Source organism: Oryctolagus cuniculus, chromosome 1, assembly GCF_051225735.1.
Source record: "Oryctolagus cuniculus isolate XC-2025 breed Fujian yellow rabbit chromosome 1, ASM5122573v1, whole genome shotgun sequence".
Lineage (NCBI taxonomy): Eukaryota > Metazoa > Chordata > Mammalia > Lagomorpha > Leporidae > Oryctolagus > Oryctolagus cuniculus.
This window is the reverse complement of record NC_142867.1, coordinates 67,855,088-67,868,814: the sequence shown is the minus strand read 5'-3', so window position 1 is coordinate 67,868,814 and position 13,727 is coordinate 67,855,088. Positions and strand designations below refer to the sequence as shown.

At 40.9% G+C, this 13,727-nt stretch overlaps 1 protein-coding gene across 3 annotated transcripts in view; it reads right to left on the bottom strand.

Moving 5' to 3' along the window:
• The window catches only part of ACER3 (alkaline ceramidase 3), a 162,737-nt gene that overhangs the window by 93,659 nt on the left and 55,351 nt on the right, over positions 1-13,727 (bottom strand). The gene's annotated exons all lie outside the window — the stretch shown is intronic.

Here is a 13,727-nt window from a genome sequence, read left to right as displayed (position 1 = left end):
TGTGCCAATCCAAAGTCAGGAGCTGGGAGCTTCCTCCAGGTCTCCCACATGGGTGCAGGGGCCCAAGGACTTGGACCATCTTCTACTGCTTTCCCAGGCCATAGCAGAGAGCTGGATCGGAAGTGGAGCAGCTGGGACTCGAACCGGCACCCATATGGGATGCCAGCACTGCAGGTAGTGGCTTTACCCACTATGCCACAGCACCAGCCCCAAAAACTGTCAATTGTAATACACAAAACACTAAGTAGAATTAAATTTAGGGTCCCATATTCAGAGGTCATGTCCTACATCAAATCTTTCTCAAAGACTATACAACTGGATGTGTTAACAAAAATAAAACTTAAAGAGGGTGTATGCGTATGTATGTGCATATATATATATACATATATATATTTTTTTTCAACTTCAAAAAAAATCAACTGACTAATCAGCCCTTATAACATCTAAGAACAGGACTTCTTCTCTGATTAGGTTCAGTTCAGCATTTACTAAGCACTTCCTATTTGCCAAATTCAGTTCAGAGGCTGAGGTACAAAGATCAGATCTACTCATTGGCTTTTTTTTTAAAAGATTTATTTAATTTATTTGACAGGCAGAGTTACAGAGAGAGGTAGAGACAGAGAGAGAAGTCTTCCATCCGATGGTTCATTACACAGATGGCTGCAATGGCTGAAGCTGTGCCAATTTGAAGGCAGGGGCCAAAGAGCTTCCTCCAGGTCTCCCACACGGGTGCAGGGGCCCAAAGACGTGGGCCATCTTCCACTGCTATCCCAGGCCATAGCAGAGAGCTGGATCAGAAGAGGAGCAGCCGGGACTAGAACCAGTGACCATATGGGATGCCAGCACTTCAGGCCAGGGCATTAACCCACTGAGCCACAGCGCCAGCCCCCCCCCTCCTTTTTTTTTTTTTTAAAGATTTATTTTATTCCATCATTGGCCTTTGAAAAAGCAAATGTTCTAATGGAGGAGCCAGGCAAAAGGAGCCTGTGCATGGAGATATGTAGAGTGCTGTGGGAGCACAGAGGAGGGACATTGTAAAGGTAATCTGAGAAAGCACGAATGACAGTAGAGGATGTATAGGAGTTATCCCAACAAACATGCTGAGTAGGAATATCACCAAATAATTTATAGATGCCACATGAGAAAAAATTTAAGGTATTTGTTACTCCTGCCTTTTTAAAAAGTCACAACACAAAACATTGTCATTACATTATTTTTACTCCTCAAAATAAGATGGGAAAAATAAAAATAGATTCTACACTCATTTTACCAGAGATAGCTAATGTTTTACTTTGTTTTGTTTCCAAATGATAAATTAGAAGGTTCAAAGATGGAAAAATTATTTAAGGGAAGGAAAAAACCCATGTGAGTTACCTAGTCACACAATGCACTATGAAATACAAAAATAAAAATGAAGCGGGCTGTGTATCCTGAAAGGCAGAGCAGCCTCTTCACTTTGCCTTACTCATGGACTGTTCTATTCAAACTCTTTCAAAATGTTTTCTTGTTACTTTATATTATATAGCATTAAATGCCTGGTTTTTCTATTTTAAAAACATTTTTAATGTATTTGACTTATTTGAAGGCAGGGACACACACACACACACACACACACAGTGCTCCCATCCATTGGCTCAATCCCCAAATGCCTGCAACAGCCAGGCGCTAGAAACTTAATCCAGGTCTCTGGCATGGGTGGCAGGGACCTGACTACTGAGCCAGCTCTTGCGGCCTCCCAGGAGTACATTAGTAAAAGGCTGGAATTTGACGCAGAGCCACGACCCAAATGTGATGCAGGCATCCCAATGGCATCTCAGCCACTAGACCAAACTCCCGCCAGTAAATGTCTGATTTAATTTTAAGAGATCACTACAATTTGTTTCCATTCAACAATCTGGGCAACACATAAAACAGGATTCTGAAGGAAAATCCATTCAATAGCTATAGGGTTACAAATTCCTTTTGGACTTGGTGGAGGGGGCATCTTTAGATTTAGACCTCCATTTTCTTTATTTTCATAATTTCCTTTATAAATTACTCTGCTGCAATGGACATTTCTTTACATAGCGAATACAAAGAGATGTAACAGAACAGCATCACCTTTCTCCATACAGTATTTTCTATGTTGCCCTTTAAAGCAAACTATAAGTTTATGCTACAGTTTGTTTATACTTGTCTTATTGAGGTATATTCACATACCATTAAACTGATTCATTTAAAGTATACAATTCATTGAGGGTGGTGGGAAATTGGGTGTAGCAGTTAAGAATGTCTAGGTATGAGTCTCAGCTCTGTTCCTGAATCCAGCTTCCTACTTTCCTACTAATGTGCACCTTAGGAGCCAGCAGTGATGACTCAAGTGACTGGGTCCCTGCCACCCACCCATGCGGGAGACCTGGATTGAACTCCTGGCTCCCAACTTCGGCCAGGAGCAGCCCTGGCTGTTGTGGGCATCTGAAATGAACCAGTGAAGGGAGATCTCTGTCTCTCTTCCTCTATCTCTGCTTTTCAAATTAAACATAAATAGTTTTCAAAATATAAGTATTATCTGTTAATCAAAAATTTTAAAAAGCATGTAATTCAGTTGTTTTGGTATATTCAGAATTACACAAATATCATATTAACCTACATTTGGAATATTTTCAATACCCCCAAAAGAAACTCCATGTATATTAATGATCGTTCTACATTTTCCCTCAATCCTTCTGGTCCTAGGTAATCATTAATCAACATTTTGTCTCTATAATGCCTATTCCGGCCATTTCATATAAATGAAACCATGCAACCAGTCTTTCATGTCTAGTTTCTTTCACTTAATAATATTTTTAATATTCATACATACAGTAACAGGCATCAGTGCTTCATCCCTTTTATAGATGAGAAATATTCCATCATATGGACATACTACACTTTAGCTTTCCATTCACCAGGTGATGGATATTGTTATGGACTGGATTGACTGTATTTCTCCAAAATTCATCTGTTGAACCTATCCTCCAATGTAACAGTATCTGGAGGTGAGAGCTTTGGGATGTAATTTGGTTTAGATGAAGTCATCATCTTATGTCCTTATAAGAGGAAAAGATCAAAGCTTGTTCTCTGCACAGAGCAAAACCACGTGTCTGTAAGCCAAGAAGAGGGTCTTCACCAGGACCTCCATTAGCCCACACCTTGATCTTGGACTTCCCAGTCTCCAGAGCCATGAGACAAATGTTCACTGTTTTAGCCACCCAGTCTAAGGTGTTTTGTTATGGCAGCCTGAGCTAAGGCAGACAGCTGTTGTTTCCACATTTTGGCCATTATAAAAAGCTGCTGTAAACATTGATAAACAGATTTTTACGTGGACTTAATGTTTTTCTTCCTCATAGATGTATACTTAGGAGTAGAAATACTGGGTCATATGGTTTAACACTTTCAGGAAGTATATTTTAAATCAGCCATACCATTTTACATTCGTACCAGCAATATATGAAATTTCACTATAATCTTATCAATACCTACTGTCTGACTTAGTGATGACTGCCATCCCAGTAAATGTGAGGTGGTAATTCATTATGATTTCAACCAGCATTTCTCTGATGAAGAACCCATTCCTTTTCAACAAATATTCACTCTGTACTTAATGCTCCGAGCATTTCCACTGAGCAGAAGGGGTGAACAACAGAAATGTGGTTTCTACCTCAGAACTTTATCCAAACCATGAAAATTACAAAAAGGAAGGTTTCAGGACTATGGTAATCTCTTCAAAGGGTAATTAATTACTTCATATAGGGGGTCAAAAGACACATTTAAGCTAGGAGTTGAAAAATAAACTGGAGTTTTTTTTTTTTAAGGGATTATCCTATGTAGAAAGATTATGCAGAGTTAATTCAGATTAATTTTTAAAAAATAAAGAGAGCTTGGATTAGACCACCAATGATTTGGAATAGGAATCTGATAATGAGACTGGCATGGCTTTAAGGAGCTTGACTAATAAGAGCTTTTAAATCCATGTTAAAACCTGATTCAGGGGCCAGAGTTGTAGTTAAGTTGTCATCTGTGACACAGACATGCCATATTGCAATTCCAGCTCCAGTCCCAGCTGCTCTACTTCTGATCCAGCTTCCTGTTAATGCACCCTGGAAGGCAGCGGAAGATGGCCTAAGTTTTGGGTATCAGCCACCCATGTGTTAAGATAGAGTTCCTGGGTCCTGGCTCCTGGCTTTGGCCTGGCCCAGACCAGGCTATTGTGGCCATTTAGGGAATGAACCAGTGGATGGATGATCAATCTGAATCTCTCTGTGTCTCTTCTCTGTCATTTGGCCTTTCAAATAAAGAAATAAATCTAAAAAAAATGTTTGATTCAGATTTGGACTTTATCCTAAGGACAAAGTAAAACTGTTAAAAAACTACATGCACATATACATATGGGATCAGAATGATCTGTTTTGCCTTTTAAAAAAATCACTCTGGTCACAAGGCAAGAAATATCTAAAGAAGTAGTCACCCAAGTCTGAGAGCAAAAATATGTTTAATGAACCTCATTTATGCATATTTACTTATAAAGTATACATACTGTGGTGCTAAGATACCAAATATATTTTAAAACATATAAAATAGAATTTTGGGAAAAATGTAAAAGAAGAAACATATATCCAAACATTAGAGCATTTTCTTTTTGTGTCCCAACAGACCATTTTTCTCATCCCCTGGAGTATGAGCATCCTATGTGGCTACTTTAAGTGACAAAGGCACTTATGCAAGGCATACACAAGGCTTCATAATCTAATTTCTCTCATTGTAACAACTGTCCCTGGTCTCTCTAATCTCACACTGTCAACACTAGTCTGCTCTTCTTCACTCATTTTAAACTTACCCTGTTCTTTCTGCCTGGAATGCTTACTTATTCCCTCCATTATCCAATCCTCCCTACCCCAACCTAATTTTCTGCTTATTGAACTCTTATGCAACTTCTAGATTTATTTTTTTGCTCTTTATTATAACCTTTAAAATTTTATTTTGAAATATATATATTTATTTAAATTATTTTTCTGGGGGCCGGTGCAGTGGCTCACTTGGTTAATCCTCTGCCTGCGGCACCAGCATCCCATATGGGCACTGGGGTCCAGTCCCGGCTGCCCCTCTTCCAGTCCAGCTCTCTGCTGTGGCCCGGGAAGGCAGTGGAGGATGGCCCAAGTGTTTGGGCCCCTGCACCCGCATGGGAGACCAGGAGGAGGCACCTGGTTCCTGGCTTCGGATCGGCGCAGTGCGCCAGCCGTAGCAGCCATTTGGCGGGTGAACGACAGGACGGAAGATCTTTCTGTCTCTCTCTCTCATTGTCTATCTATCTCTGTCAAATAAAAAAAAAATATTTTTCTGAACCATTTATGAAAGGGTAAGAGATACCTCAATCCTTTTACTTAATACTTTGTAACCTAGATCCTTCTAAATCAAAAATTCCTCTGCTCCCTTTCCAGTTAAGTCTACCATATAAGGCATCCAAGAAATAATATACACTCTATTTCCAAATCTCACAAAAAAAAATCCTATAAGGCAACTGTTACTATTCTCATCAATTGAGATTAGAACTAAGCCTGTCTGATCCTAAAGTCTTCCTCTGTGCTATAGCTCCCCTTAGAAGCAATGAACAATAAAAATTTCAGAATTCTGGCAAGGTGATAGGAGAGGTGGTGTCCATACACAGAACTTTTTACTCAAGAAAAGAATCTATGGTATACTGTCAAGTCAGTAAGAAGTTCAGCTAAGAAAGACACAACGGTCTCAGAGTGATGACACTAAAATGGAAAGAGGCAAATTCTAGAGATCACAAAGATAGAATCTAAAGACTTGGCGAATAAGTTAATATGGGAATCCAGAGAGAGATAGAAGAGGACTTGTCAAGGATAAAACTGTGATTTTTGTGACCAGGATCTAGGAAACCTGTGGCACAGGAAACAAAGGCAGGAAATGGTTTGCAAAGGGAACAGGGTGAAATAAATTTGGATTCCTGAAATCAGTGCCTTAATGTGAACCAGGCAGAGGAAATGCAATCTTATCTCCGCATTTCATAACTAATCAGAGGAGATCAGGGAGCATTTTGATTGCTTCCTTTCTAATCAATGATTAGCTCAAGTGATCTCCAGACATTAAAATATTGAAAAGAAAATGTGACCATGAGGATAAACACTGACATTGTGAGCCTCTTAAAATGCTTTATCATTTATCTGAGCTGCCTATACTCAGAGACAGGGAAACTATGACAAGCTTTAATGGGGATGAGTGTGGTAAAACCTTCTAGCTGTAAAAATAATAAAAGTCATAAAAGCAAAAGAGCAACTTAAGCAATCCCACCAAAGTTTGCTAACTTTATTTATTTGCCTGATTTACTTCGTTAGAGGCTCTCATTTACGAATGATGTGGTGGAAAAGAAGCTGCAGTTTAAGAGTGTACACAAAACTGCCCTGAAAAGATTCAGGTACTTTAGGAACTATTCTTTCAGTTTACAAACTTTGGCAAGTCAGGGCTGATCCAAAACTTGAAAGGGTCATTTCATGGTAAGAATGTGAATCAAGACAAAATTAAAGGCATCAAATAAAACAATTCAAAAGCCAGAAGGGCAATTATAAGGCACATATTTAGAATCAAACATATTTTTATTAGGCAGGAAGAAAATGAAGAAAAGATGGGATTTCAGATTTGTCTTTAAATTTAATAACAGGTAAGTAAACATTTAATACTTTTTCCTCTCAACAGAAGTATTTTCTGTGATTTTAACAATGCTTTCAAGAGAGTCTCCAAATCAGCTTTAGAAATTTTTTTCCTTTTAAATTCTCCCAGTCATGATGTTCTCTAAACTCTGACCAAAAATAATCAACTAACACTTCCCCAAGATTAATTAAGGTACCTCATTATTCACTTAAACAACTGAGAACTACTGGTGTGTCAGGGGCTTATGATTTAGTTTCAAGTTCCAGTTTGTCTCAGCAGGGAACTCAAAATTCCCATGCCTGAGCCTCAGTTTCTTACCTATAATATATGAAATAATGTTTCTAATCATTTTCAATATCATGAAACTGTAATTACAACTAGTATATTCTCTATATAAAAACTGCCATCAGATTCTAACAAATTGAATTCTGGTCTGTATTTAGTCTAAATAAATCTATATTTAGCCCACGTATTCAGTTTAAAATAATTCTCTGGTTCTGCGAGAACACTGCTGATCCCCATCTCTGCTAACCCTCGGTGTTTCCCCTACATCAGGACCAGTGCTTTCCTCCCTCCTTCCTGAGCCTCAGTGCTTTCACCTAGCAAGGCCACCCGCTCTCCGAGGTCTGCACTTAATAACCATCTTCCCTGCATCACTAATCTCTACCTCCTGAATGCACTGTTCATATATTCTCTAATATCTCCAAAGACCACCCTCTTGCCCCTCTAACTGTGCTCTTCAGCTTTCTGAGTTCTGAAAATAACTGCCTCTCCTTTCTCATCTGTCTTCACCTGAAAACCATTCCCAGTGCTGAGCCAGCCCTTTCCTGCCTTCCTTCTGCTCAGCCTCTCAGGAGTATTTAACACTTTCCAGTCTAGCCTTCTGTAACACTTGCTCTCCTTTATAGGTTCTTCTGTTGGCTCAATCTGTTCTAATTTTCTAAGCCTGGGGTTTTGAATTCAAAAACAGAGAGAGGCATTTGAGTAAAACACTCTAAGTGAAAGTAAAAAAGGAGCAGTATAGAGTCCATGGTCAACTAGACAGACCATACTACAAAGAAGAGCTCAGGCTGTTACAGTGAAAAAATATAAGGGTACTTCAAAGAGCTTCTAGAAAAATAAAACTAAATGATAATTTGACACAAAAAAATTTGAAATCCATGTATAAGTCTTTTTAATGATATACATTTTCCATGGATTTTTAAAGACAGTTTCTAAAGAGAACACAGAGGTCTAGATTTTTCTGTAAATTCTTTCAATGTTAAAATGTGAGCAACTAATTAAAAACACAATTCAATTTTAAATATGGGCTAATTAAAACATGTCTGCATTCCAGTTTCTGCTTTTGGGTGATGAATTTGTAACACTTATATCTATTCTTGGGTTCTCTTCTCTCCATATATTCACCCCCTCACTGATCTCTGATCAGTGATTAATTCCTCACTGATTAATTCCCATGACTTTAAATTCCAATGTTAGGGGGCCTGTGCTGTGGTATAGTGGGTAAAACAGCCGTCTGCAGTGCCGGCATCCCATATGGGCGCTGGTGCTAGTCTCTGCTGCTCCTCTTCCAATCCAGCTCTCTGCTATGGCCTAGAAAAGCAGTAGAGGATGGCCCAAGTCCTTGGGCCCCTGCATCCACATGGGAGACTGGGAAGAAGCATTTGGGTCCTAGCTTCAGATCGGCACAGCTCCAGCCATTGTGGCCATTTGGGAAGTGAACCAACGGATAGAAGACCTTTCTTTCTGTCTCTCTCACTGTCTGTAATTCTACCTCTCAAATAAATAAGTAAAATCTTTAAATATATATATATACACATATATATAAATAAATAAATGATGCCTAAACTCCACCTGTGAATTCCAATCATGTACCTAAATGCCTATTTGAGTCTTTGTTTACAATATCTTCAGAAGATTTCAAACCCACATAATCTAAACAATACCAGATCTTCCCTCCAAATCTCTTTCTTAGTCTTTTCTTTCTTGGTTCATGGAATCTTTATCTACACACTTCCTTAAACTAGAAACCTGAAAGTCATCTTTGAAAATCTTTCCTTTCAGGGACCAGCACTGTGGCATAGCAGGTAGAGCCACTGCCCATGACACTGACATCCCATATGGGTACAGATTCGAGACCCAGCTGCTCCACTTCCAATCCTGCTCTCTGCTAATGTGCCTTTTTTTAATAAAAATAAAAAATATTTATTTGTTTGAAAGAGTTACAGAGAGAGAGACCTTCTATCTTCTGATTCACTGCCCAGATGGCTACAATGGGCCATGGCTGAGCCAGGCCAGAGCCAGGAGCTTCATCTGGGTCTCCTACATGGGTGGTAGGGTCCCAAACACTTGGACCATCTTCTTCTCTTTTCCTCAGGCCATTAGCAGGGAACTAGATCAGAAGTAGAGCAGCCAGGACACAAACTGGTGCCCATTTGGGATACCAGCGTTGCAGGCAGTGGCTTTACCCACTGCACCACAATGCTGGCACCTGTTTCCTAATCTAAAAAAGATCTTTGGGTACAGCACTGTGGTGAAGCAGGTTAAGCCTCTGCCTGCAGGGCCAGGCACAGGTTCAAGTCCCGGCTGTTCCACTTCCAATCAAGTGCCCCACTGATGGCCTGGGAAGGCAGAGGAGGATGGCCCAAGTGCTTGGGCCCTTAACACACGTGGGAGACCCAGAGGAAGCTCCTGGCTCCTGGCTTTGGATTGGCCCAATTCCAGCTGTTGTGGTCATTTGGGGAGTGAATCAGCAGATGGAGGACCTCTCTCTATGCCTCTCCCTCTCTCTGACTATAACTCTGCCTCCCAAATAAATAAATCTTTAAAAAATATATATCTTTGGCCACCGCCGTGGCTCAATAGGCTAATCCTCTGCCTTGCGGCGGCCGGCACACCAGGTTCTAGTCCTGGTCGGGGCACCGGATTCTGTCCCAGTTGCCTCTCTTCCAGGCCAGCTCTCTGCTGTGGCCCGGGAAGGCAGTGGAGGATGGCCCAAGTGCTTGGGCCCTGCACCCCATGGGAGACCAGGAGAAGCACCTGGCTCCTGCCTTCGGATCAGCGCGGTGCACCAGCCGCAGCACGCCAGCTGTGGCAGCCATTGGAGGGTGAACCAACGGCAAAAGGAAGACCTTTCTCTCTGTCTCTCTCTCTCTCACTATCCACTCCGCCTGTCAAAATATATATATATATATATATATATATTTTATATATATATCTTTAAAAAGCATCCATTTTTCTTTAGTCAATTATGTAATGACTATATTGATATGGTTAAATTACCAGGATTGTTAGTTCCTTGGTTCCTTGAGTATGGATTAAATGGTGGGTATCATCGCTTTGAAAAGTGTCTTGAACTTGATGGACTTATATTGAGAAAGTTTATATTCTTTATTTTTATCTTTTAATTCCATTTTCCATGAACTTTTTGAAGTCCTATCATATAACTTTGCTATAGTAACCTATACACACACAGCCAGAATATTCTATATTAGCCTTATCAGTGTATTCCAGATTACCTTCTCCCTTCTTACTCCCCACAAGGATGGTGCTACATTCACAGTAAATGGGCTACTACCTTAATTTAGTAAGTAGTGGGCTGCAACAATAACTGCATTAATGTGGCAGACAGAATAATGCCCCCCAACATGTCCATATCCTAACATAACATGTTACCTTAAATGGCAATAAATGAGTTTGTAAATGTGATTAAATTAGGCCGGCGCCACAGTTCACTAGGCCAATCCTCTGCCTTGCGGCACCGGCACACCAGGTTCTAGTCCCGGTCGGGGTGCCGGATTCTGTCCCGGTTGCCCCTCTTCCAGGCCAGCTCTCTGCTGTGGCCAGGGAGTGCAGTGGAGGATGGCCCGAGTACTTGGGCCCTGCACCCCATGGGAGACCAGGAGAAGTACCTGGCTCCTGCCATCGGCAGCGCAGTGCGCCAGCCGCGGCGGCCATTAGAGGGTGAACCAACGGCAAAGGAAGACCTTTCTCTCTGTCTCTCTCTCTCTTTGCCTGTCAAAAAAAAAAAAAAAAGTGATTAAATTAAGGACCTTGAGTGGGGGAAAGGAAATTTAGTCTGATTATTAGGGTACCTAATACCTATTAGGGTACCTAATCACCTAAGTCCTCAAAAGCAAGAATCTTTTTTTACCTAAAGTTAGAGTCAGAGGGTCTTACAGGTCCTTTCAGAGAACAAATCTTTTGAAATCAATTTTACCTCTAATTCCAATCTAATACCACTGTGTGTGTGTGTGTGTGTGTGTGTGTGTGTGTGTCCTTACAGGTGAAGTGAGTCCCTTGGAGGAAGCAAACAGTTGGAGTTTTTATTATGTTTAAAAGATTTTTATGGGGGCAGGGCTGTGGCATAGCTGGTAAAGCCGCTGCCTCCAGTGCTAGCATCTCATATGGGTGCCAGTTCGAGTCTTGGCTGCTTCACTTCTGATTCAGCTCTCTGCTATGGCCTGATAAAGCAGTGGAAGATGGTCCAAGTCCTTGGTCCCCTTGCACACGTGTGGGAGACCCGGAGGAAGCACCTGGATCCTGGCGTTGGATCGCGCAGCTCTGGCTGTTGCGGCCATCTGGGGAGCGAACCAGAGGATGGAAGACTTCTGTGTGTGTGTGTCTCTCTCTCTATCTGCCTCAGCTTCTCTGTAACTCCGCCTTTCAAATAAAATAAAAATAAATCTCAAAAAAATTTTTTATTTGAAAGGCAAAGTAATGGGGTGGGAGGGAGTAGGGAAAGAGAGAGAAACAGACACATCTTCCTTGGCTTGTTCGCTCCCTAGATGCCCACAAGAGCCAGGACTGAACCAGACCAAAGCCACAGCCAAATATTCTATCTGGGTCTCACACATGGATGACATGACTCACATGCCATCATATGCTGCCTCCCACGTGCATTAGCAGGAAGCTGGATGGGAAGTACAAAGCAGCCAGGACTTGAACCAGGCACTCCAATATGGGATGCAGGCATCCTATGCAGTGGTTTAACCTGCTATGCCACAACATCTGCCCTAGGAGTTTGTATATTTATTCACTTGGCCATCCTACACCTGGTTATTGATACATAAGGACCTACTATTGCATTTTTTAAGGTTTTCTAGTTGTTTTGCATATCCTTTCTATCTTCTTACTGTTTTCCTTTCTGGTTAAGTGATTTTCTTTAGTATTTATGTTTTGACTCCTTGCTTTTTATTTTTAGAGTATAATTATAGTTTAATAGCTTATATTAAGCAAATAACTTAAGTGTGTACTTTAACTCCTCCCATCTCCGCATTTTGGATTTTATACCATTTAATATTATATATCCAATAAAATTATAGTTATTATTTTTAATATTTTGTACTTTGCCCTTTATAAAAAGATATAAGTAGTTTATACCCCACCATTACATCATTATAGTATTCTGAATAAATTGTACATTTACTTTTACCATGAGCTTCAAACCTCCACTTGTTTTCACATTGATCACTGAAGTCTGTTTCTTTCAGCTCAAAGCATTGTCTTTAGTATTTCTTTTTTTTTTTTTTTTCTGACAGGCAGAGTGGACAGTGAGAGAGAGAGACAGAAAGGTCTTCCTTTGCCGTTGGTTCACCCTCCAATGGCCGCCGCGGCCAGCACGCTACAGCCGGCACACCGCGCTGATCCGATGGCAGGAGCCAGGTACTTTTCCTGGTCTCCCATGGGGTGCAGGGCCCAAGCACTTGGACCATCCTCCACTGCACTCCCGGGCCACAGCAGAGAGCTGGCCTGGAAGAGGGGCAACCAGGACAGAATCCGGCGCCCCGACCAGGACTAGAACCCAGTGTGCCGGCCGCCGCAAGGTGGAGGATTAGCCTAGTGAGCCACGGCGCTGGCTCGTCTTTAGTATTGCTTATACGTTAGCCCTGCAGTGATAAACTCCCTCAGTTTTTGTTTGTTTTGGAAAGTCTTTATCTTTCCATTTCTCTTTAAAAATTTTTTATTAATATGAATAGAACAAATTTTCTGTAATCCATAAGTACAGTTCCAAGAAGACAACCACATTTCCCTCATTCTTCACTTCCCCCACCCCAATACCTCTCCATCTCTCCCCTCTCTTCATCAGCTTTCACAAAGATATAATTTTTAAAGGATTTTCTTTAATTATTTGAGAGGCAGAGTTACAGAGAGAGGGAGAGACAGAGAGAAAGGTCTTCCATCTGCTGGTTCACTCCCCAAATGGCTGCAGCAGCTGGAGCTGGACTGAGATTGAAAGAGGAGCATCTAGGACACAAAACGCTGCCCATATGGGATACTGATGCAGCAGTCAGCCCCACAAAGACATAATTTTAATCCATTCTATATTCACAGGCATAATTTCTTTAAACAAGCTTTTTACCCTCTGGCTTTTTCTCTGCTCCTTTTTAACCCCCCATCATACCACAACAACAGTTCCTTCTCTACTCCTTCTTGAACACCAATGACCTGTACTTGCTCTTTTGATAGTATCCCATACATTTCTTAAGCTCTCTTCATTCTTTTTATCTCCTCTATATAGTCAAATACCCTGTCTTTCAAATTCACAGTTTCTTTCTTTTGCTTCATCAGTTCTGCCACTGATGCTTTCTGAGTTTAGTTTCTCTCACTGTATTATATTTTTCAGCTCCAGGAGTTCTGTTTAATTTTTTTAAATTATCATTTCAATATCTCTGAGAAGTTTCCAATAAATTTCTGAACTGTTTCCATTTGTTTTATTAGAGTTTGCTGAATTTCCTTAAAACAGCTATTTTGAATTCTTTGACAAGTCACATACCTCCACCCCATTAGGGTCAATCACTGGCACCTTATTTTGTCCATCTGGTGAGGTAACATTTCCTTGCTTGTTCTCAATGTTCACAGATATGTGTCTATGTCTGCTCATGTGTCCACCTTTTTTTACTGAACTGTTCAGAAGTTTTGAGACTGACTTGCTTTCTATGCCAGTGACCACTGCAAATACTTCAGCACCATGAGGTGTCCTAAGCCCAGATTTGCTGCAAGTCTTATAAGGGCTCTCTGGTTGGTGTGCCTTTGCCACC